At 41.5% G+C, this 23374-nt stretch overlaps 1 protein-coding gene across 3 annotated transcripts in view; it reads left to right on the top strand.

Moving 5' to 3' along the window:
* The window catches only part of ATXN1 (ataxin 1), a 196550-nt gene that overhangs the window by 71565 nt on the left and 101611 nt on the right, over positions 1 to 23374 (top strand). The window contains exons 3-4 of one of the 3 annotated variants that reach the window (XM_027676095.1): positions 12517 to 12622; positions 15742 to 15864. The exons of 1 other annotated variant lie outside the window; for it this stretch is intronic. The gene's annotated coding sequence lies outside the window, so the exon portion shown is untranslated. The remainder of the gene's footprint in view (positions 1 to 12516; positions 12623 to 15741; positions 15865 to 23374) is intronic. One more of the 3 variants, XM_027676092.1, reaches the window with a different exon arrangement.

Raw genomic sequence — 23374 nt, 5'->3', positions numbered from 1 at the left:
TGGATTTTTTTGTGATAGCTGAAACTAAGGTATCTCACTAGTAATTGAGAAATAGCTTTACTTTTCATAACCATATTGAACTTCTTTTTGTGCCATACGTCCATCTCCTTCCAGCCTTTACATCTATCAACTTTTCATGATTTCAAGCTTAATTTAATATTAGTTGCGTGCTTTTGCATAGTTATTCTAATCTTAGTTCTTTCCAAAATAAGGGCAAATTACAGAAACAACCCTTGCGAGATAGAAACTCCTAGATGATGATATCAATTTGCTTTTCACAGTTAGGCACAATAAATTACTTTTCATTGCAGATGAAATTTGCTGCACTGACATGTTTCCTCCTCCACAAAACACAGTTGGATTCTGAGACAGGGATAAAGATCTAGCAGTCATGAAACTGAAACAGCATTTAACTTTTTATTTAATTTCATATTTATCTGCTTGGTAAGATACATGGTAAGCTGTATGGGCAGGTTATTTTCCCATTGTCTTTTAATTTCCTGTTACCTGTGAGGAATTTGCACTTAACTTTGTGATGACTGCAGAATCTTACAGGCATTACTTTTTCAAAATTCCTTATGTGAAAAAAAAGAGTGTTTCTGTGTAGGGAACAAGGAAAAAGAATCTCTTGAGTCAACTACATTTCTGACAAAGCAGATTTTATTTTTTTATGGCCTGATTCAGTATTAGATTATTGCAGTCTCATTCCATCTTAATTTCACCCATCAGTGGAGTTATTTCAGCATAAACCTGGCACAGGGGATGGCAGAGTGTGTAATTATTCTCTAGTCTGCAAGGGTAAGAAGTACCTTCTGGAGGCAAGCAGTACTGCCCTATTAAATCTACTGCAAATGGGATCTGAGGCTTTGAACACTGAACTTTAAGTACTTTAAACAAAACTTTGAAAGTAATTTTTTTTTACTGCAAATGCACTAAGGATGTACTACAAGAAAAAGAGTCTAATGCCCTTACCCTGTAATGAGGCCCAGAGGGGCAAATCTTGCCTCGCTATTTACTCCAGAGCCAGTGAGTTTGCCTGCCTCTTGGTGAGAGATATACAGGAGAAGGCCCTGTCAGAAAAATGCAGTTATTAAGTACCTTGACCTAACCTGAAATAAAAAAACTCTTCTTTAAGGTGAGTTCATTGTGGTCTCTTCTTTGATTTGTTGCTTTTATTGACTTCTTGTGTTAAGCCACACTGTGTCTCTGTGTTTATAGGGATAAGACAGTGAAAGTCACTAAATATCCACTGTGTGTATCTGACAGTAGAAGACAGAGAAGGTTGCCTGTTCTTCAGGCAACCTTCTACACCCTGCAAAGTCAAGCATTTTAAAAGTCAACATTTTAAATGGCCAAATCAGTTTTTGCCCTTAGAGGCGTTTCAGGATATGTAGCTGCCGTGTATGTATTTGCAAGATTCAACATTTAATTTGTGTTTTAGAAACCTCATATAATTTTCCTGCTGGTGCTAGTTTTGTCTGCATTTCACAACTATATTTATTAAGGTCAGAGCTATCAAATCTGGTTAGGCCTGGCCTGATTTCCAGAGCAGGCAAGTTGCCTGCAACCCTCAACTTCACTTTAGTGGGCCTCTGGGTGTGCACAGTGCTACTGTGAAGGAGGCCAGCTATGTAGGTCCTGAAATATGGATTGGTACCTAATTCAGTGTATTCAGAGGTGAAAATGCTGGTTTAGTATTCTCTCTCCCTAGGACTGCTATTCCATGTATTGCTCTTTGTATTTGAGACAGAAGCTGTCATTCACTGTATGCCTGTACTGAAGCCAAGTAGGTCAGTGCCTCTAGGTACTGCTATATTCCCCCCCCCACCCCAGGTGAGTTACCACCCTCTGTTGAATCTTCCTGTTGGTGCTTTTGCTGAAACATTTTAGTGGGGCTCTGCTCAGGTTACCCTGGTCCTGAGGGCTGCTTGAGCACTGGACAAATAAAGGTAAGCAAAGCAAGCTTGATCTCCTCAACAGGTTCCTGTAAGGGGGATCAAGGGAGTTGCCCCTTCCTGAAGACTTCAGCCAGAAGACTTCTGGCAAAAGCAGCCAGAAGACATACTGTGGATCCAAACTGCGGATCCAAACTGCGTATAAGTTTCCTCTATTCTAAGCTAATTTTTTGTTTGGTCCAGCTTCTCTCTCTTCCCTGAGCCTCTTTTTTTCAACTTCACTCTTATCTGGATCATCTGTATCCTCTTTTGCCTGAACCTTCCTTCACTCTCCTTTTATCCACCTGATCTCTTCCTCACTGAATGCACAACCTCATGTTTCACTTCTAAACCAGCTGCAGGGGAGCAGAAGACCTAAGGGCTGCCCGTTTGCTCATCTTCCACTGAGAAAGGGTAGCTTACTGCTTCCTAGCTCCATGTCTGTTTCAAGGCAGAGGAAACCAAAATAGCTTTAAGCACTTATTGCTGTTGAAGGTGAACATGTGACTGCCTCAAACTGCATCGCCACCAAAGGCTTACAAAAATAACGTGGTCTGCTGCCATCTGCTTACACCTCTTCCCTCCACCCTCCATTGCTCTTGTCACTTCAGGCTGATCTAAGCTCTTCAAAGCAAAGACCATCTTCTCTGTCTTTACAAAAGGCATACCACTGTGTCATCTTCCCTACCCCATCTTCGCTTAGCTCTGTTTGCACTGTACTACAAGTAATAGTAGTACAGTTCATAGTTTTATAATTTAGTCTTAATAGGGATGTGGGCTGAACCAAACAGGAGTTTCACTTTGTGGTATCAGCCCGGTTTTAACTCATCCCTAATATGAATCTGTTGGTCACACTAAGATCTCAGGTATTGATCAATGATGTAATTGCCATCCTATAGTAGGACAGATGATGTAATTCTTCCCCAGTTACTGAAGACAGTGACCTTGAGACAGATCAGATGGTTGAGCAGCATAGATGGGTCACTGCTTATCAAACACCCTTGTTTTAAAACTAAACTGTCATCTGTTAATTAATTGGGGAGGAATAACTACAACCAAATGCCAGCATGTCACAAAAGATACAGTTACATATTCCTGTTTTGACAGGTGACTTTTGAGGGTTTTGCTGCTTTGGCCATCATTTCAATTAACATTGGGATAGCATAAAACCTGACTATCTTGAGTCTGAGGAAAACATTTGTTTCTGATAATCAGTCACATATTTTAAAAAAAGAAAAAGTAAAGTTGTGTGCTATACGAGAAATTCTGGTAGATGGGAGGAAAATATGTGGCAGAGTTTTGCCAGTGGGAAAGCCTAGTTCCTCCCTGTGCAAGTTGAGATGGCTTGAATATGCATTTGAATAAGAAGTAACATCCCTTTTCATTTGAATACTTAATAAAAGAGAAAAGTGATAAGCATTGATCAGCAGCTTTTGCATTTAGATAAACAGTGGGCAAAACCTGAGAAAGGTCATGGAGAAAAAAGAAATGAAACCACTTGCCGGGATTGCTAATAACATGGTTGAGAAAAGGACACATTTTTATCTCAGTGTAGAGAGGCTCTGAGAGACCCCAGTACAAGCATGAGAAACATTCAAGTATGAGTAGCGTGAATCCTAAGAAGAAAAAACAGAGAGGTTTGAAAAGACAAGTGGTTGAGGAGCTGGTTTTTGTTCTACTGTTGGTATTTTCTTCTTAACAGCCAATGCACTCTGGCCTAATGTTTGCTGTTTCATGTCAGAATTTTTTTAAATTTTTTTGCTCCACTCTTCATAGTAAACTGACATGTTTACAAGGTAAGTATTAAACTGAAGAACTTAGCAAAGATGACTTCTCAATCAGATCATTACTGAAAGTAGTGGAAGAAAAGAATAATTTGCAGGAATTTGTGACCTAATGAAGAAGATTACAAAAGAGTGATCTGACTAATTAATTACTGCAGTGAATTGATCTTAGGAAATCAAAGAGACATAGCTCAGTCAGATTCTGTATTTTCCACTTTTCTTTCAGCCAGACATTTCTCTGGTAGCTTGTGTTTGAAACTAATGAAAATTATGGGCAAAAATTTATTTTTCTTAGTTCTGTGAGCATGTACTTTCTATTATTGAAATACACTTCCCTGTTTTATGAACTTTTCAGGTCTTCTGTTTTCCTGCAGTATTTGCTTATGGATAATATTGCCTAATGTCTAGGGAACTCCTAATGTATAAGATCTCAGAGTCTGTTAAAAGCAGTTAAGATGTTAAAGTCTGTTGAGTTCTTTATGTGCAAAGGACCTTGTGCTTAGAAACCATTCGTGCTGTGTCTTAGTAAGAATTTCAGGTTTCAGAGTGATGAAATAAGAACTTTGATGGATGTGGTCCCTTCAATAGTATTTCTTTTCTAAGTGGGCAATAAATCTAGATGTGGATAGTTGAAATTGTGAGAAGTCACGGAAAGAAGGAAATTACTTTAATCCTGTAATGTCGAAAGAACCAGAAAACCTCTCACACACACTCTCTGCCCAGATATTAAGTATGGGTCTTAATTTTTAAGCAAGTTTCTGTAGAGGGATGCAACCACTTCAAAAATTAAGTTTCTTTGGCAGGCAGAGGTTCTACTTGTGTGGGGAACCACTCTTCACTGATCTGTGAGACCAGCTTCTGAGTGCTCTCCTCTCCTTTGTGGTATAATTCCCACAGCTTTGCATGAGCTAGGCAACTGCTCTTCCTCCTGTTTTAGGACTATAGAATCTTTAAGGTTGGAAAGGACCTTTAAGATCTTTGAGTCCAAATACTGCCAAGTCCACCACTAGACCATGACCTTAAGTGCCACATCTATGTGTTTTTTAAATACCTCCAGGGATGGTAACTCAGCTGCTTCCCTAGGCAGTCGGTTCCAATGCTTGACAACCATTTCCATGAAGAAATGGTTCGCTTGTGGAACCTCATAAAACTGGCCTCAGCCCATTGATCCAACTTGTTCAGATCTCTCTGTAGAGCCTTCCTACCCTCCAGCAGATTAACATTCCCACCCAACTTGGTGTCATTTTTAAACTGATGGAGAGTGCACTCGGTTCCCTTGTCCAGATCGTCAATAAGATATTAAACAGAACTGACCTCCAAAAATGAACCATTATTATCCTTCTTGTTGTTCAGTTTCACTTGCTTAGCCTCATACCTGTTACGCCAGGGCATGTGGGGAGGTGAAGCAGTGACATAGGGAATGCGCTGTGCAGGAACTTGTCCCCTATCTCTTCTGTCACTGTGTTCAGCCAGGCAGAGAGAACACAGCATATCCTATATCATGTCTGCCTGTTGGGCCTGTCCCAGGGAAGGTAGGGTGCAGTTCCAGTATTCTCTCTCTCTCGCTGATGCTCCTCAACCTACTCACCTCCTCCTTGAGCTTTCTCACAAAGTGGAGGAGTTGCTTTACTTGGGCACACCTCCTACAGCTGTTCTCAGTTCTGCTGGCTGGTAGTGGAATAATTTTGCAGAGAAGGTACAGAAAGGCTGAAGGACAGACTTATAGGAGCTCAGTGATTCTGAGGGCTGAATTCATAAATTTGCCAAATCCTTTGCAACTGTCCTATCCTTCTGCTTGAATCCTTCCCCATTGTTTTTTGTTTGGTGCTGGTGTCATTCAGTTGCTCTCTGCTCTTGTTTTTCCAGCGTGTTCACAGCTCAGTTACCTCAACTAACTCACATCCTTGACTTGGAGCCTTTACACATTCTGAGACAGTAGCACGTCACTGAACAGTTTCTACCTCTATGGTACTGCTTCAGAGAGTGAAATGTGCCTTGGGGCTGTGGAGCAGACTTCAGACTGTGTTTCAGCTCCTAAAGTCCAACTGTCTAACTTGCAGTGCACCCTCTGCATTTTACTTCTGCACTTAGTTGAATTGCTTTGTTGTTTCAAAACAAAGTGACAGTGCTTGTAGATGAAGCTTCCACTTGACGCAAATTCCTTTTATTTTCTCATTTCTCTGTCAGCTGCTGCCTTGCCTTCCAAGTTTAGATAACAGTTGTCAGGAGAGTCAGACCTTCAGATGACCCTCTAACTATTTTACTCTCTTTTTCTCTGTCTTTGCTGGCTAGGATGTCTGAAAAACCCCAAATCTCTAGCAAGAGTATGGGTAATAAATCAAGCCATTTGTCCCAAAATTCTCTCTTCTCTCCACAGCTTTTAAAAGCTGTTTTACAGCATGGAAGCAGAGGTTAAACCCTGGGCTGTTTTTCCTGACCAGGAATTTGTACATGGCTCTTCTCACCTGTGTTCCATGTATGAGCAGCAACCCTGTTCTCCTTGTTCAAGGTTGCTCTGAGTTACCTCGGAGAGGGGAAGAGCCCAGACCTGTACTGTATCACATCCAGTGCGATCTCAAGCTCAAGGATGTTTTTTCCAGATACTCACTCATGCTCCAGGAAACCTCCCTTTGCTTCCCTGCCCTGTGCCTGTCTCACATATGCTGGGTAGGCTGTCCCTTGAGATTTCCTGTTCCAAACTTGCTAATGCTTTAGAATGTCTGTTGTGGCAAGTCCATAACTATCAGAACCTTAAATAATTGTGTTACTTAAGATACAGGGAGGCCCTTTATTATCTGACATAAATTGCTATAGCTCTTCAACCTAGAAAAACTCATGTAGGTTTGTACCAAAGCACTATCAGGTGAGTTAGAGGGATGGAAGTCTTCCTCACACCCCTTGGTAGACCACATTTTTCATGTTGCAGTTGGGAAACTGGGTCTCTTAAATCAAAGCATGTATCCTCTGCTTCCTAACATTCTTCCTCATAAAATTGTAAAGAGACCTGGACACAGTCCAGGTAATTCTGGGTTATTTTCTTGCCCTGAATTTCTTCACTAGTCAGTGTATTTTTTTCCACCGCTGTTCACTGCCAAAGTGGAACATTATGGGAACTTGTTACATAGTCTAGAGACTGATGAATTGTGAGCATGAGAGATCTGTAGATCTGATTTTCCTGGAAGACTCAAAGGAAAATCAGGATGATTTTTAGGACATGAAGAGTGAGTTGTTATTGCTTACCTGCCTCAACCTCTTGATTTAAGTGCCTGACACTGAGGGATGTAGATGTTATTAGGTTGGATATCCAAAACTCATGTGAATCAGAATTAACTCCTGTATGCCCCATGAAATAAAAGTCAGGCCATACACGTCTATGTCTTCTCTTGTGATCTCAGCAGTTACTCTTTTTCAGAAAATAAGCATATATTTGGACTTGATTTGTTCTTTCTTGCAGCAGTTCAGCTTGGAAATGAGAGAATTTGGCTGAACCCGTTGCTCAGCCTGGCGCTCACACCGGGTTGCAGCTACATTCCCTTGTACTGTGTTACTCTTTCTCTAGTCAAGATACATTCACCAGATGGAGGAATGGAGCTCTCCAGCCAGAGTGCTCACCATGAGAGTGGTAGAACACTTGGTTTGGCTTAGTTTCATTTCATTTCCACTTGGAGGAAGGTTTCAATTTTCTTTTCTGTGTCTTTGGTCTTGCCTAACTCTTTAGGATTGCCATGAAAGCCTGATAACCTGTCCTACATGCATTTTGGTTCTTCTCACATATATTTTCCTGTCCAGTGGAAAAAAAATTCAACTTGGTTTACATAATAGACCTATGTAACAGATGAAGGCAGAAGACAAGACAATAATGTTGGCAGAGTTTGTTTGTTTGATTCAGATAGGTGAGAACCAGGAAGTGCAACTTAATACAGTAGTCAGCAACTTAGAGCTATGGGCTAAAAAAAAATAAAATACACAGGCTTTCTTTATACTACAGCTCTCATAATGGTTACAAAGATACAAGAGTTTTGCTTCATATTCTTCCAGTGTCGATGTAGTCTATTATGGGCAGTAAAAGTCAGGTGTTTCTATATTTACTGCTAGAAATATGTGGGTTTTGTGATGTTTGAAGGCACCTGAACAGGACAAAGTTTGTGTCATACAGTACGATGGGGCTTAGATCCCTGACCTTTATCTTATGAGGCTTTCAGAAAGTCTCAGCAGTGCCATAAGACCCTTTGAAGACCTGTTCCCAGCTCCCTGGTTTCCAATGGTGCACCTGAGGGATCAACCCATTCGTAGTTTCACTCCACCCCTGCATTTAGAGGCTGCCCACCTGCTGCTCTGTGAGACTCTTCTGTTTTTTAAATCACTCCTGCAAACACGTGCTTAGCCTCTTGCTTTAGGGAGAAGAGTGAGTAGTAAGCACCAAGGCCTGCAAGTGAAGTTTATCCTTACAGGAAGGATCCAGCCTGTAGGAAAGATCTCATATAAGTGAGACTCATTTTACAGTTTTTTTTCCTTCCCCTGCATGTACATCTTTCTTAAAATCTGAGAGGTTTAGCATCGGTCTTGAAAGGATGCTCTGCAAAGCACAAATCTGGAATTTTCCATGGAAGAATCTGCTTGCCTCTTTCAATAAATTTAGAAAGTTAGACCTTGTGCCTCTGTTTCAAAAGTGTGACTTTACAACTCCTCTCTGTCATGCTATAAAACTGGGTGGTAGTCATCTTTGAGGAAAAAACATTTCATACCCTGTTGCTCTTTTCTTGTGAGCCTCAGCAGCAGTGGTGGTTCCCTTTGCAGAGGGTTCAGGAGTGCAACTGGCATCCTAGAAAATGAAAAATACTTGAGTCATTTGCATAGTGGATCAGAATTCAGCCTGCATGGCTGCCAGAGCAAAGACCACAAACTTTCACATTTGAGTCATCTGCTGAAAAGCTACATATTTTTATGAAGAAAGAACTAAATGTTTACTTTAAAGTAATTTTATTTGCTTTCTTGTAGCCGAGTCATCTTAGTTGGTGAAGGTTATGTATCAACAAGATTTTCTTGCCGTGTTTCTGTGTCTGCTGCACTACAGTGATCAGAGTTTGGCTTTGCTTGCAGTCATAAGAACAATTGTTTGACTTGAGTGTGAATATCAATGTTTGTGTCTATAGAAACTAATCAACATTTCCTCCTAATTTTTGTAAATAGGCTGTGACTGTGGCACTTGAATTTCCTGTCTCTTGCATATCTGAATCAAAAAATCTCTGCAGACAGTGATGTCTTGTCTTTTGTGTTAGCCATCTATTGCCTCACTAATGGGCATCATCTTTATTATAGTCTGTATTTCTTCTGTTGAGATATGTGCAGGCATCGCTGGAGACTATAATCTTTCATTTTTATTCTACATCATGGGTTTGTTTGAGGGACTTTCTCAGTAATAACTGTAGAAAATAGCAAGTAATGTAAGAAAAGCAGGTTGAACTGCCTACAATCCGCATTGCACAGCATTCAGTATTTTTCCAGGATAACCTTTTAAAGTTACTTTTTTTCAAATGCAGTGGCAGTTTAGTGTTGATTTTTCTTCCTTTTTACATTTCAGCATGAATGATTCAGGTTGTCTTGAGAACAAGGTACAAAACCCTGCATTATTGTACCTTTTTTAGAAATAGGCCAGCTGTTTCATTGAGTAGCTGTGTAGCACCTTCACATTTGGGGGTGGATATTTGAAATTTGGATGTAGACTTGCCCCGGTATTAGGAATTTGCCTTTTCATTTGCAGGAAAATTTGTCCATAATCAATCAGTGTATAAACTCTTGACATCTCTCATTTTGTATCCACACAGCAGGAGCTTGTTAGGTAGCACTGAGTATGCTGCATTTTAAAGCTGAAGGACTTGCTTTGATATTTCTACGTCTGTCTCCTGAGGAGTGCTGTGGTCCTAGGCATATAGGAGGCAGAAGAAGGAGATTGTCCTCCCTTGTTTCCAGCAAAGCTATTGGTTGCCCTGGCAGGGTGGAGCAGAAGGAGGGGATGGAGAGAGAACACAAGCTATGGAGGATGTGCTCAGGGGAAGTGGTGGGGAATATGGTACTATCTGAACCAGGAGACTCAGGGGCAGTTATGGCTACAAGCACCAAGTGTGGGGACAGCATTCTGGAGTTGGTGTGACTGTCAGGAGTGGATTGTGTGATGCAATTGGGATTAAGATGAGGAACCGGGAGGCAACTGGTGTTAAGAGTCTGAGGAGGGAAGAAGCAGGACTGAAGCCACAGAAGAGATGGGAATTCTCTGTTCTGCACATTGGTATGGAGTTTTTGATTCCTGGGGCTGCAGTTGGATGCTGCTTGTCCTGTCTGGTGTGAAGATACAAGATGATTCCACTTATGGTTGGTTGTTTGAGTCCAAGCGCTTGATACAGCCTCGTAGCCCTACTGAGACAGCATACTGAATTATGTGGATGCTGTCCCTCTGCACCAGTGCAAAACCCCTGATGTGAAAACACACAGTTTAGCTTAAACTGCTGCTAAGTCTGTTCACACTTGAAGTGGATGAGGAACATTGATACAGTTTGTTTGTGCAGCTCAGTGGTGGAGAAACAATTTCCAAAAATAGGATGCAACAAGTGTCTTGCTGGCAGTAGTACCTTGTGTGAATGCATCTCTTTCCACCTGTTTGTACACCTTAATCTTGCTGTCCCTGTGCTGTCAGCATGAATCTGTGAATGCAAACAGGGTGTCTTAACGCTACAGCTTTTTTCTCGTACATGAGATCCTTGATAGCTTGCAGTTATCTCAGTTCCTCAAATAGAATAAATCTGTCTGCATTTAAAAGTTTCATCCCTGATAATGACTTTGACCTGTAGCTACGTGCAGATGTCCTCTTTTGGGTCTGCCTGTGTCAGCACAAGCTTCCCATGTGCTCACTTGTACCTCTCCTTGGAAAGGACCTTCTTTGGTGAGTGTTCCCCAGCTGGTTGGAGGCAAAACTGGGTTAGCATGAAAGAGTGTAAAGAGTAGTTTGTAGCTGCTCTGGTTTATTTTCACCATAATGGATTACAAAACACTTTTACACCAGACTGCTAGCACTTCTGAAGGGAGACAGTCAGCACAGGAAGAGGGGCAGCTGGTGCTGAGCACATGTGTGGGAGGAAAACCTCATCAAGCGGCGTAGCTGGGTTTGGAAAGGACCTTTGTCCACAGTCTCAGTCTCTCTGAGTCTCAGTTCTGTCTCTGCAATAGGGAAAAAAACCTTCTCACAGGGGCGTTGTGAAAATGTGCTAATTTTAGTAAATCAGGCAGTTAGGTAATATGGTGACAGCCAGAAAATAAACTGTAAGGAAATAGTTGTTCTGTCTTCAAAGCATAGTGTTTAGGGCCATTTTTAATAGTGAGAATGAAGCAAACTACTGAGTTTTGCTTGTTCAGTAATACCAGCTCTACTATACCATGAATGGCACAATTTCCTGTGGAAAAAAACCCGTGTGATCGCAAAATTAAAAACTAAGATGAAATATTGTGCAGTTGGCCATATTTCTGGTATTTCTTTGCCTTTTAGTTGTTGGCTTAACATTTTTGACATGTCTGTATGTGTTTGTATGTGTAATGAACTATTTGTGACCAAGTTCATAGTTGCTTAGTACTTTCTGTCCCAAGGTGTTAAGCACTTTAAGAGGGCTTAAAGGACATTCAAGCATCTTACACTTCTGCCATTATGTGTCTTTAAGCACATTTCTCTCTCCAAAAGTGCTTACTTCTGGTTTTTAAAAATGATTGTAGCTTTAAGTGAAGGAGGTGAGAGGGGAAATGTTCTTCTAAATCTGATAGAAAATCATGATTGGTCATTTTTTGCAGATCTCCCTGATAAACCATTTCCATGTATTTATAAGTCCTTGCATTGTAACAGGTGAGTGGGAGGTACAAAAAAATATGGCTCTGAATCCATAGATGTTGTCAGCAAGAAAACAGCTGAATTAACTCTCATAACTAGGCTTAAATTATTTTGAAAATTACACTATTTGAAATTAACATTATTGCACAGTGTTCAAGGAGTTGGGTGTCTTACTGTATAACAGAGGAAACAGGTACACTGATAAGTAAAAAAATAAAATTAGCAGAGTACTGGGTGCTGAGTATGCATCTCTCCAGCTGATTTCATTTGGAGTTACGAGGATTCAGCAACCTTGAAAACCAAGCACGCAGAGTCTAAGGCACAAAAATAAGTTGACGTGAAACAATTTTGGTCTTGGCAAGTTTGTTTGCCACAGAGTAAATGACATGTGAACTCCATGTATAAGAGCAACCACTTAGTAACTCCCCTTGGCCATGCTCTTAGGACAGGGTGCCTTGTGGTAAACAAGAGGTGGCTCACCACCCTGCCCTTCTGTGTTTACTTGGGGCTGTGTGTTGGCATACGCCCTTCTGTGCACCCAACTGCCTCCTTTGTCAGACCATCTTGCCACTCTTGCTGTAGCTTCACAAGATCATTTCTCTCTGTAGTATGGGTAGAATAAGCACAGTGATGGAAAATGGCTTTGGATTTTTATTTTCTTGAGGAGGTAAAAGATGTTGTGCCTTGTCCAGGCACTGTTGTTTGAACAGTGTTAGGGCTTTTGTTGCAGGGGCTGGGGTGTTTAGTAGTTTGACTTTGCTGCTATTCTGTTTGTTTTATGCAGCTAGCGGCATATCACAGATCTATTTTTTGATCAGGCAGCATTCCTGTACTATAATAATTCAGAAGCAGCATTCACCCACTAGTTGTGTGAAACACCTGTTGCTTAACTTCTCTACATGTGCTTCTTGCCCTTGTCTTCCCTTAGGTACAGTTTACTCTGTGCAAGCTGTAAACTCCATGGAGCAAATGTTTGCACAGTGCATAGCACAGCAGGACCTAGGTTTCGTCGTGGTTTCTGGACATGCTGTTATGTAAGTAAGGGTACTCCGTCTTGCTGAGCAATTAGAACAGTTAACATTAGCTTAACTTGTAGAGTTTCCTATGTGCAGGCCGCTGAGAAAAGGGATTTCTTTTTTTTTCGAGGCTGAGAGGGGCTTTTGAAATGTTCTCCAAATCACAGCAGCAGCTGGCTGTTTGGGCACTGGACAAAGACATGATTTGGAAATAGCTTCAAAGTTTTAGAGATGGCCCTTCACATACTAATGCTCCCAGATGAGTTAAATGGGGGAAGTTCACACCCCTCTTGGTGCTGTTGTTTCAGTTTGCCAAGCTGCAGACTCAGCGTGAGTGCAGCGTGCAGGTTTTCATAGTGAGAGCTTTTGTCGCTCCCAGAAACTTAATTGCTCTCAAAGGCAAACCCAGAATCTGGAGGACCCAGTACAACCTGCTGAGAGAACATAAATGAGATACTATCGTGTTTCTGTGCTTGGGCTTGCATGGAGTGAGTTTGCTTTGTGAGCGAATGCCTTTGGAATACAGTGGTGGTTTTTTTGTTGATTCTTAGACATAGAAGTAATTGTTGTTGGCTTTGTTAATAGGCATCTATGTTCTGCTCTGTAGTTACTGTTCATGTTTTCTAAAAAGTATGCAGACAAAAAGAAATATTTGTTGTGCCTTGAAATCATGAAAGTATTTCTGCATTTAAATGAATTGATAGCCTTGATCCAGCCATCATCCAGCCATCATCCCTTCAAACAGGCACAGAGGGAGAGCTGGCCAGTTGTCATTTGACCACTACTGTCTGTCTTTGCTTATAGACCGTGGTTAAAATGCCAGTATTTAATTGTTCCTTTTTTTTTTTACGCTGGTTTGCTAGCCACTTTCGTCCTTAAACAAATGAACCATGATGGCAACTGAGAAGAAACTGCCTTTTTTAGATAAGGAATAGAATTTTCAAATGTCCTTATGTAGCATGGTTCCGTAAGTTTTATTTTCCAAAGTAACTCTTGTAAAAATCTATGGAGAAGGTCTGTAAGTTGGTCTGAGAGCTTTCTGTCATTTTTATCCATAACCCAGTTTTAAATGTAGTTTTCCTCATCTCCTTCAATGGTTAGTTTGTAGGCTCTCCATTCATAGGAATACTGTTTTGATATATTTTGCATGGAAACTGAAGCAGGAAAAGGTTTTAAGGTAAGCCAGCCAAATAAATAATCCAGGGTCTTTTGATCAGTTTCCATTAGTATTAAAACAGTAATCTGCCCTATTAGATGTTATTTGAAAGGAAGTTCAGTGTTTAAAGAAGATAAACATACCAGTCGACATTCAATATGTCTTCTCAAGTCACCAGCAGAAACCTCGCTGAACCTTGTTGGCAGCGATGCCTTCTGCATAGGGTTCCTGAAAACACCTCCCCAGCTATTGGCTTAGTTTCTAAAATGTTCTGGCACTGCAGTGGGTCTGGTGCCAGCACTGAACGCTTGGTCCAGCTCCAGTTGGAGCTGAAGAAAGGCTGAATTTTAAGACCTCTAGGATGCCTTCAGGTCCAGAAGAAACCAAGCACTGGAATAATGTGTCATCCAAACTGTGGTGTATTCCTAGAAATTGATGAATATGCTATTTTAATTTGTGGATTTTATATTGCTGAAGGTACTGAAATATTAGCGCTTAGAAGAGAGATATCTGCAGCTCTTTAAGATTGCCTGGCACACAAACGAGTGAAGATCTAAATTGCTTTGAGCTGCTGATAGTTTTCACAGCTTTGTGCAGACACACCTTTGCTGGTACTGACAAAACGCAAATACCAGTTTCACATCACTGTGCTCTCCTTGACTGGTGTACATCTTAAAACAGTACTATACCTTCACAACTTTGGCACAGAAAATGGAAAGAAGGGGTCAGCAGCAACAGCTTACCAAATGGTAAGCAAACAGCTTACCAAAAAAGCAGCATCTTACCAAATGGTTGGTTTAAAACGCTTCGAGTAATGACAGAAATGAATATTAAAATGAAGTTTTATCTGTTGTTTGAAAACTGGACATTCAGTGCATTACATCACTCTGACTCCAGGCCACTGTGCTGAAGTTGCACTGGATGCAAGAACAGACTGTGGTCCATGATGAGGACAGTAGCAAATGAAGAAAAGACATTATTTTCTTTCTGCAATAGTGAATTCCTTCAAACGTCATAGACAACTGAAAAGTCTGTTTTCAAAACATCTCTGACCCTATATGCAAATAAAATTTTTATAATTTCAGCTTTTGCTAGAAATCATCTGTTATGCCTTTTTATGACAAAGCACTGGCATATTAGTACCAAATGCTTCTTAAAGAAACTCATTTGAAATCCAGGGTGGAAAGTAAAAGGGTGTAGAGAATCCACCTAATCCATCTCATGGGCCACTATATATTTCAACTGTCAATAACAGCCTACCTGATGTTGCCAGCCACTTCTGTGAGCCCTTGCCTGCAACTGTGGAGTTAGAAATGAACAGGCAAACTCTGGCCGGTATCATTGGCATGGCAGTTGGGGTATATTAGCTTTACTAATTTGTTGGAAAAGAAGTGTCACTATTTGACCCTCCAGTGGCAAAACTATCAGTGTTCTCAGCTGCTGTTAGCACTGGATTTAATCTCAGTACTTTTGCCATCTGCTATAAAAGCATTGCAGACTACTAGAGGAGTGGAAAATTGCATTGGCTTTGGGAAGCTTTCAGCAGAGCTGAGCAGATTCTTTGATTTGCTGTGATCAAACATCCTGATTGACAGAGCGGAACTTGAGTTCCCTTTTTGACTTGGCGACTGAAGTTTGCTGTGAATTCTTCTAATGATATGGCATGCAACCTTCTTGAATTAAAAATTACAGTGGCTGTGCTCCCTGAGTGCTGCAGTGGTGGCACAACAGCAACACTGACCGAAGTCTCTGCTGTGGGTGCATGTCTGCTGCCTTTATCTGCTCTGCTGGATGTTACTCCTGCCTCTCCTCTAAGGGCAGCAAGGCAGGCCTCACAGCAGGCATGCAGCACACTCAACACCTTTGTCAGCTGAAATATTTTCTCGTATTCTTCTACTAGGTTTCTGTCACAATGTACAAGAATGCTGTGACAATTTAGGTTACTTTTTTTAGCCTATGACCTGCATTTCTACTATTGTAGGCTCTGAAGCGTTTTGTCAGTTCTGGATTGCTTTGTGGCTTACCTGGGATAGATGGTTGTCTCCAGTATCTTCATCAAGCACTAACCTTACCAGTATTGCTCAGTAAATAATTCCAATGCAAGGTAAACTCGCTTTGCCACTGCTACAATTCTCAGTCTTCCAAAAAGCCAGTAGATGGGGTGTGTGCAATTCCTGTGCAAAATCACTGTACTTCGCAACCCAAAGATCCAACTCTAGTTTTTACATTTTTGCTGCAGAGCGTCTTTTTTATTGTTGTGGTTGTTGTTGTTAGAGGTGGCCCTCCACATGAGTCACAAAATTAGGCAACCCCAAGCGTAAGCACACAAAATTCTTGATTGATACTTTTGCATGAAGTACTCTGAGCATGATCTGCTGTGCAACTTGCAACACTGTTAGGTCTTTGAAATCTGGGTATGAATTTTTATCATAAGCTTTTTTTTTTAATTAGACTATTAATGAATTAGAAAGGTATACTAGTATGTGTGTATGTGTGTATATATATAAAACTAAAACCAGACTGGGTTACCACAGGCTTCTGCTAAACTTGAGGTTGCAGTATTAAGTGTAGAAGTCACGGGGACAACTATGAAATACATTTCATATTTTGTGTCTCCAAGCCCAGCATGTAGGAGCAAATGTCTATTTGTAGGCATAATTCTGTTGATCATACGTGTCAAAATTGAATTTGCTGGCAGTGTAAATTAAAATCTTTTGTTCTTGTTAATAATGTTAATAATCATTATGTAAATAATAATGTTAATACAAACTGTAGAAAGGGTCACTAGTCACATCCCAGGGTGGATTTCATGCCTGTAGGTCAGTTGTGGTAGACTTGAAATGGGAAGGTATCTAAAACAGGAGACAGGTGGGTTTTGGACAGGTGAATCCCTGAGTTATGTTACTCAGGGGAGGTCACAGCAGAGCAGATCATGCATGAACCAATATGTAAATAAGCTGGCCCAAGGTCATTTGTGCCATTCAAAATGAAACTTTCTAGGGATGGAGTCCTGTTAGGTAGGTCCTAGCTGCTTGTACCTGATTGGCAATGGAGAAACATTCAAGTGATTTGGTAATAGTTAACCAAGGGAACTCTACTAAAACACAATCCATTCTGACAAGTACGCACGTAAGGTAGGAATATCTTGCCAATAAATAACTTAGAGTTAGAACACTGTATCAGAATTTAGTTATCTTCTGAGGAGAAGCGTAAATGCTGATCGTAAAGATCTATAGCTGAAGTTTGACAAGAGATTTTGTAAAGAAATTATGTGCATACACACATCACTCTGCTCCAAGCTTTAATGCAATTGTGGAAGGGTAGAAATCTTCAAATAGCAGACTAGCCTTAATTAATTAAAAATGAAAGTTTAATGGTAGAGTATGACAGAGTCATGAAGGCACTGTTTTTGTTTGTGCCTGTGATGAAAGGGACAAATAAAATGAACCTGTTTCTTAGCGCTGCCTTTCAGAAGAGAACCACAATAGACATGTTTTAATCTGGTGTGGTAAAGTGTGCCCAAAACACTCTGAGCATTTAACAGTTGCACAAATTACTTACTTTCCTAGCAGTCTGATTTTGTATTATAGCATATTCTGTTTCCCTTCTGTCTTTAACGTACAGTTCTGCTGACCATGCAGTTCACATTGGCTGCCTCAGGCAGAACTGCAGGTCAGCTTTTGAATGTAGGAGAATTCATGAAATTTAAGTATTTTGTGTACAGCTAATGGCAGTTGTGCAAGTACAAAGACTTTGCTTTATCAGCAGATGCAGTCTAAGTTTACATTTATGTCCACATTCAATCCTTACGTTTATTGAAGTCGAGGGAAAAAAATTAGGAGCTCGGTGCAGTCTTTAACAATCTGCTTTGGTAGCTGGCCAGTCCACTTACACTTGCGTGAAGCATATGCTAGGGTGGTTCTTTCTTCCATTAACTCTTTGATGCTTGGAAACAGGAATGATTCACATGACGTGGCAGGGGAAATAAATATAAATGCAAGATTAGCAAAAACTTTGTAATCACCTTGTGTCAAGCCAGGAAGGGATTTATGTACTGTGAGAATGATTAGATGGCAATGTTTGCTGAACTGCTGTGGCAGAAAAGGGATATTTGAGAAGGTGATCCAGCTCTACTGGAGTCTGCATGGTAAGCGGAGGGCAGCCTTTCCACTTGGAAACTAGAATTGGGTTGGGCACTTTCTGGTTAGTCAAAAAGGTTGCTGGGTGTTGTTTGTGATAGCTCAGCTGTTTCTCGTGTCACATGGCTGTGTTTTCTCACTTCTTGCCCCAGCTGGTGCTGGAGTTTGGAGTAGAAGGCTCTTTGCCAGCATTGTTCTTGTCTGGTTAAGGCTTTTTCATGTTGGTCTGGGAAGAGATGAAGAGGAATCATATCCATGCATGGAGAAATGCTTATGAGCAGAGTGCAGAGGAAAGGTCATATACCCCTGATTCCCAAGTGCAGAAGTAACCCGTGCTAACTTGGGAGCTAGTTTGTGGCACCTCAGCTTGGCCCAACCAAGTGTCCATCATGCAGTGAGCAAAGAGTGGGGTGGGACTTCCTTGCAAGGTGATTAATGCCATCTCCAAATGCTATGGAGGGGAGTCATTCGAGAGCAACAGTAGGAGCTTTTTCTCAGGGTTAAATAGCGTGCTCCTCCTTTAAACCAGGGAGATGAGAGTCTGGGAGAAGGATATGAAAAACCGATTAGCTTAAATTGAAACCTGGCACCTGGAACACCTCGAGCTTTGGCAGACCTCGAGATAATACTTCAAAGTTGTTCAGCTCCACAAGGTACAGTATAATTTTCTGTTTGGTGAAAGTATTACTCGGAAACTGGAGTCATTCTCGGGGCTTCCTTGTGCACTGTCACACTAGGTAGAAAATAGCTCCTGGCTGAGCTGACTCTGAGCCTGCACATTCTGAGCTGCTTACTTGCCTATTCTCTATCTCCCTAAGTATTTAGCAGTAAACCTTTACCCTGAATTGGTTTTACCACACTGAGCAACCAATGTAAATATACCTGAGCTACTGAATCTGCCTTTACCAAAATGAACTTCTATATTTTAAAATCATTAAAGCTGAAGCAACATAAATATTCTTTGTTTCATGACAGCATAAAAGGGGCATGGCCTCCTAATTACTCTGAAATTCAAATGTGTACAGGGAAAGTGCAAGGCCTCCTCTCCCTGCAGCTTGGCAGATATCTGTCTACTTACTTGATTAGGTTTGTTTGGGCACTGAAGAGAAATTTAGCACATTGGCTTATCTGTGAATTTACCTTTCTGACACTGATGGGGTGATTCCCAGAGTTTAGTGCTCAGAGGCAGAGAATGTCTTTCCACAGTCACTGAGTGCCTCTAATTCTCACTGTAGTTTGTGGACCTGGCTTCTCTTTTGGCGGTTTACAGGGGAGAAAGCAAGTCATCCCAGTTCAGTTTTTTTTAGCCACGTGCGTTTGAAGCTCATTCTGAAATATGATTAATACATGCCTGCACGTAGGTAGGATTTTAGGTTGTAAGGTTAATAATGGTTTTGATGCTGTTTGCTGCTTGAATGTTGGAGGTTTTTTATCTAAGGTAAAAAGAACATAATTAGTTTTAACTTATAGCAAAACCCACATTTTCTCTTAAATGTCTTAATATGAAGTATATTTAAACTAAATTTTTGCACAAATGTTTTCCTAGAGATTAGCTGTCAAGTACAATAAAAAAAAATTGCACTTTTGCAGGGACCCAATGAGACTTTGCAAATTCAGATTTATTCTCAATGTTAAATGTGGTTGAAGATGTCATTTCTTAAACAGCACTTTTAGAAGTAGTTAGCTTAAAAGTATAGCAATTCAAAGCACAGAGGGAATGATTTTGAAGTGTAAAGTCTTGAAACACAATGCAGAGGTTGACAGTTTCACTACAATGAGAAGCAAGGCAGGCACAACTCCCACTTCTGAAAACTTTCCTATCGCACTGCTTCCTCTCTTGGCCTAGAAAACCTCAAAAAAAACCCCTTTGAGTGGCTTTGCTTATTGACTTAGCATAGTTATACTCAATAGCATTAGGAGACAGAGCAGAAACGGCTGCCAAATGTGTCTGTAAAGAATAATCTTTACAGAAAGCTTCACAGAAGTATTTTTTTCATATGCTTTCAATCTCCTGACAATACTGCTTTTTTGAGGAAAGCAAGTTTTAGGGTGGTTTGGTTTTTTATTTTCTTTTTTTTTTTTTTTTAACAAGACTTGTTTTGTTAGGAAACCACTCCCTTCTGCTGCTGCATTTAGACTTGCTGCTAATTGCCTTTTGGTTGATGGCATTTTTCGTGAATTGCCACATTCTCCCACACTGTTACAACTTCACACTGATTGTGTTATGTGGCACTTCTGCTTGCTGCCTCTGGGAGGAGTGGCTGAGAGAAGGATATAGTGTACCTGGGAAATTGTGAAGTTTACTGGAATCAAGGTTTGTAGCTGCTAAGACACGGCAGAGGCTGTTTCTCCCAGACTAAGAGAGATGGTATCTGGAGGGCATCCTGTTACTGCAGTACTGCACTGCTCTGCTGTGTGCCACTGCTGAGGATTTTGCACAAGAAGTCATGGCAAGGTGGTGTGTGGTTTGTTAGCTTGACATTTTTCATCCTAGTTGCACACTGTAGTGAAAAGCCAACCCTAAGCTCTGGTGCCAGAGAGGGTGTGGGAGGGGGTGATCTTCACAAACACTACTGGCTCTCTGAGCATCTGGGGATGCTCACTGAGGCCAAGCTGCAAGCTTGTCTTTCTCCCAGAGCCTGGGGACAGCACAGGTATGTCCTTAGCCCAGCTCTGTCCTCTGCGGCAAAACCTTCTGAAGCAGCTGAATACAAGATCATTGCTGACTGAAGCTCAAGTGCTGCCGACCTGAGAACTGGATGTAGCAGAGTTTTTCAGCACAGCTTATCCACTTAAACTATGGAGCTCATCTGCTGATCTGCAGGGGGGACAGTGCTCTTAGGTGTGATAGCTAAAGAGGCTTTGGCACGAGCCAGTGCTTCAAGGCAGTCAAAACCTGCAGCTAGGGCTGAGGATCTGGTTACACTAAGTTGGCCATGACCCAACCAAACGTGGTTAAAAGTGAGCAGTTGGGTGAGATAAACCCCTCTACTTAAGCCTTGTCTTAGCTTGTGAACTGATCAATGCGTTCAAGTGCTTCTCCAGTCTAACTGCTTTAATCAAAGATAGGGCTTACTTCGTCTGTGAACTGGGATGAGCTGTGCCAGTAAAAGCCCTCTTTTTAACTAGGATAATTGCATCTGCAATGCTTTAATCGTGTTACTACACATAAGGGTACAGATCTTTTACAGGTAGAAAAACTTCTGTTGTAGTAAGCGTGGTTGGGTCCCACTTACACCCTGGCTATTGGCGGTGGTGCAGGATAAACAGCTGGTGTTGTAACAGGATCTCTGACTACATTACTCTGTTGTCCAACCTGTGACATGAGTGTTTTCACCTCAAAGATGTGGATGAAAAGTTTAGGTCCGTCTGACACTCCTGTGCTGGCTGCAGGCAAGCCCAGTGTGGCCTTTTCTGACACGTGACAATCGGCAGGGGTGGCTGCAGCCCACAGGAGCAGGCAGTGGGCACTGCTCCTGCTCTGCCAGCATTTATCTTGCATGAAACCTTTATTTGTTCAGTCCTACCCTTTTTTGTGGTGAAGGGGAGTGGAGGGGTAGGATGAGGAGCAGTGTGTGGTGCAGCACATACACTACCGAGTCCTCTACTGTCCTCCTTGCATGATTAGAAGTCATTCGCAGAAACTAAACCTTGGTTGTCTTTTGTGAAAAAGACTTGTAATGTTCCCGCAGAACAAATTGTTCTCTGCAGCTAATCCTCGCTTACCAAAGGGAGGTGGAAATGAGGGTGCTGTGGGTCCAGTTGATTCTGGTCCCACCGCAGGCAATGCAGCCACGGACCACTCTCATACCACTGATGTACCACTCATAACCCTGGGTACAGAGACCTGCTCCCTCCTTTCCTTCAGCAGCTGAAAGAGGCAGAAATGAAGGCAGAACTCTAACTCTTTCTGGATTTCAGGAAAGGCTGCAACTGGTCTATTGGCATAAGGAGAGAACCACGAAACAGGAGCACCTGTGTTGCATAGCTTTGGGCAGGTCAATTATCCCATCTCCAGTGAAATTCCCCTTTGCATAAGGTATGAATAATAATAGTCAACTTACCTTGCAGGGGTGTTACAGAGTGTGGAGTTATTTTTTTTTCCCCACAGTGTTTATGGTATGTAAAACTCTAAATGACTACAAAGCATTATTGTGATTTAATTTTGTTGAGGGTTAAATATTGGTGACGTGCCCAGCTGAACCGTTGCTGGCAGTGAGCTAGGCAAGTGACCAGCAGCAAGCATGCTTGGTAGCAAGAAATGGACAAAAAAGGGAAACGGTGGTAACTTATTCCAGTCCTACATATATTTTTTTTCTCTCTTACCACTGTACATTTCCCATTAAGCAGATGGAAGTGATCAAATTATGAAATTGGAACTCTGTATTTTGATAGACTTACATTTACCATATAAAAGGCAAATAAAGGTTAATGACAGGAAAATTTGTCTTGTAGGAGAGTGAGAGAGTCGAAATGCCTCCAAGCATGCCCTGAATGGTTCTTAAATAATAGTTTTCAGAAACAGACCATACCCGAATAGTTAGGTGGCTGATTTTGCACTGGGTGGGTAGCATGCCAAGGCTGCTTGTTCCTCAGTGTTTCCTGCTACTGCTGCTGAGGGTTTTGCGTTGGACTAAAAGCATAGATGGAAATCACTTCGACAAGATTGGTACTTCATGTCAGCAGCATAAGACAGGGGATGAACAGGGTGTGAGTGCAGGGGGTTTGTGTGCACGCGTGTGTTGGGGGATGCTCCCCAGTTTGAAACGTGAGTCAGTGCCAGACTCCAGTGTGTTAGAGCTGCTGAGCGTAAGAGAGGGAGAGAGCATGTGTGATTTCTCTAGCTTGCTCTAATTTTGTGTGAAATGGGGGCTTTCCAGTGGTGGGGTTACTCCCAGGTGTGATCACACCAGCAGGTTTCCACACCTCGGTGTGTGTGTGCCTCCCATGCATTTTGTTACTGCCTGTTCATTCTAGTTAATTTTTATTAGGTGTGAAATGCAAGCGCTTGTTCTAATTACCACTGGTAGATGATAGCACAATTGAATAACAGTCTTCTTGTAATCGGGGCTAACTTCTGCCCTCGGATAATTACACTCCAGGTTTACTGGAGAAGATGTATTCCTGGTAGGGAGGAAAGATTTGACCTACACTTTCTCTGTATGTGCTAACACGTCTTTGCTCTGTGAGTTTCCTGAGAGACAGGTCCAAAGGTCGGCAAAGCAGAAAAGGATCTTTCCAGTGCCTTTTTTTAAGCTTTGGGTCAAAGTCTGCATCGTACCCTTGTTCTTGTTGCATTTGGAAACATTGCTTGGCCCTGGATTTTCTCAAGGTTTGCTTTCTTCCCCGGGTCTAAAAGCTGTCATTGTCACTTACCCAAATATAGTGATAGCATCAGCTCCATAGTTAACTTCTCATTTAGTGATGTTTCTGAAAATAACAATTGCTGCAAGAAAACAAATAGTAGAGATACAG

This window comes from Neopelma chrysocephalum, unplaced genomic scaffold, assembly GCF_003984885.1.
Source record: "Neopelma chrysocephalum unplaced genomic scaffold, ASM398488v2 Primary Assembly neopelma1_26, whole genome shotgun sequence".
NCBI classification, from domain to species: domain Eukaryota; kingdom Metazoa; phylum Chordata; class Aves; order Passeriformes; family Pipridae; genus Neopelma; species Neopelma chrysocephalum.
The sequence above is the reverse complement of the archived record's forward strand: the minus strand, read 5'-3'. Positions and strand labels throughout refer to the sequence as shown.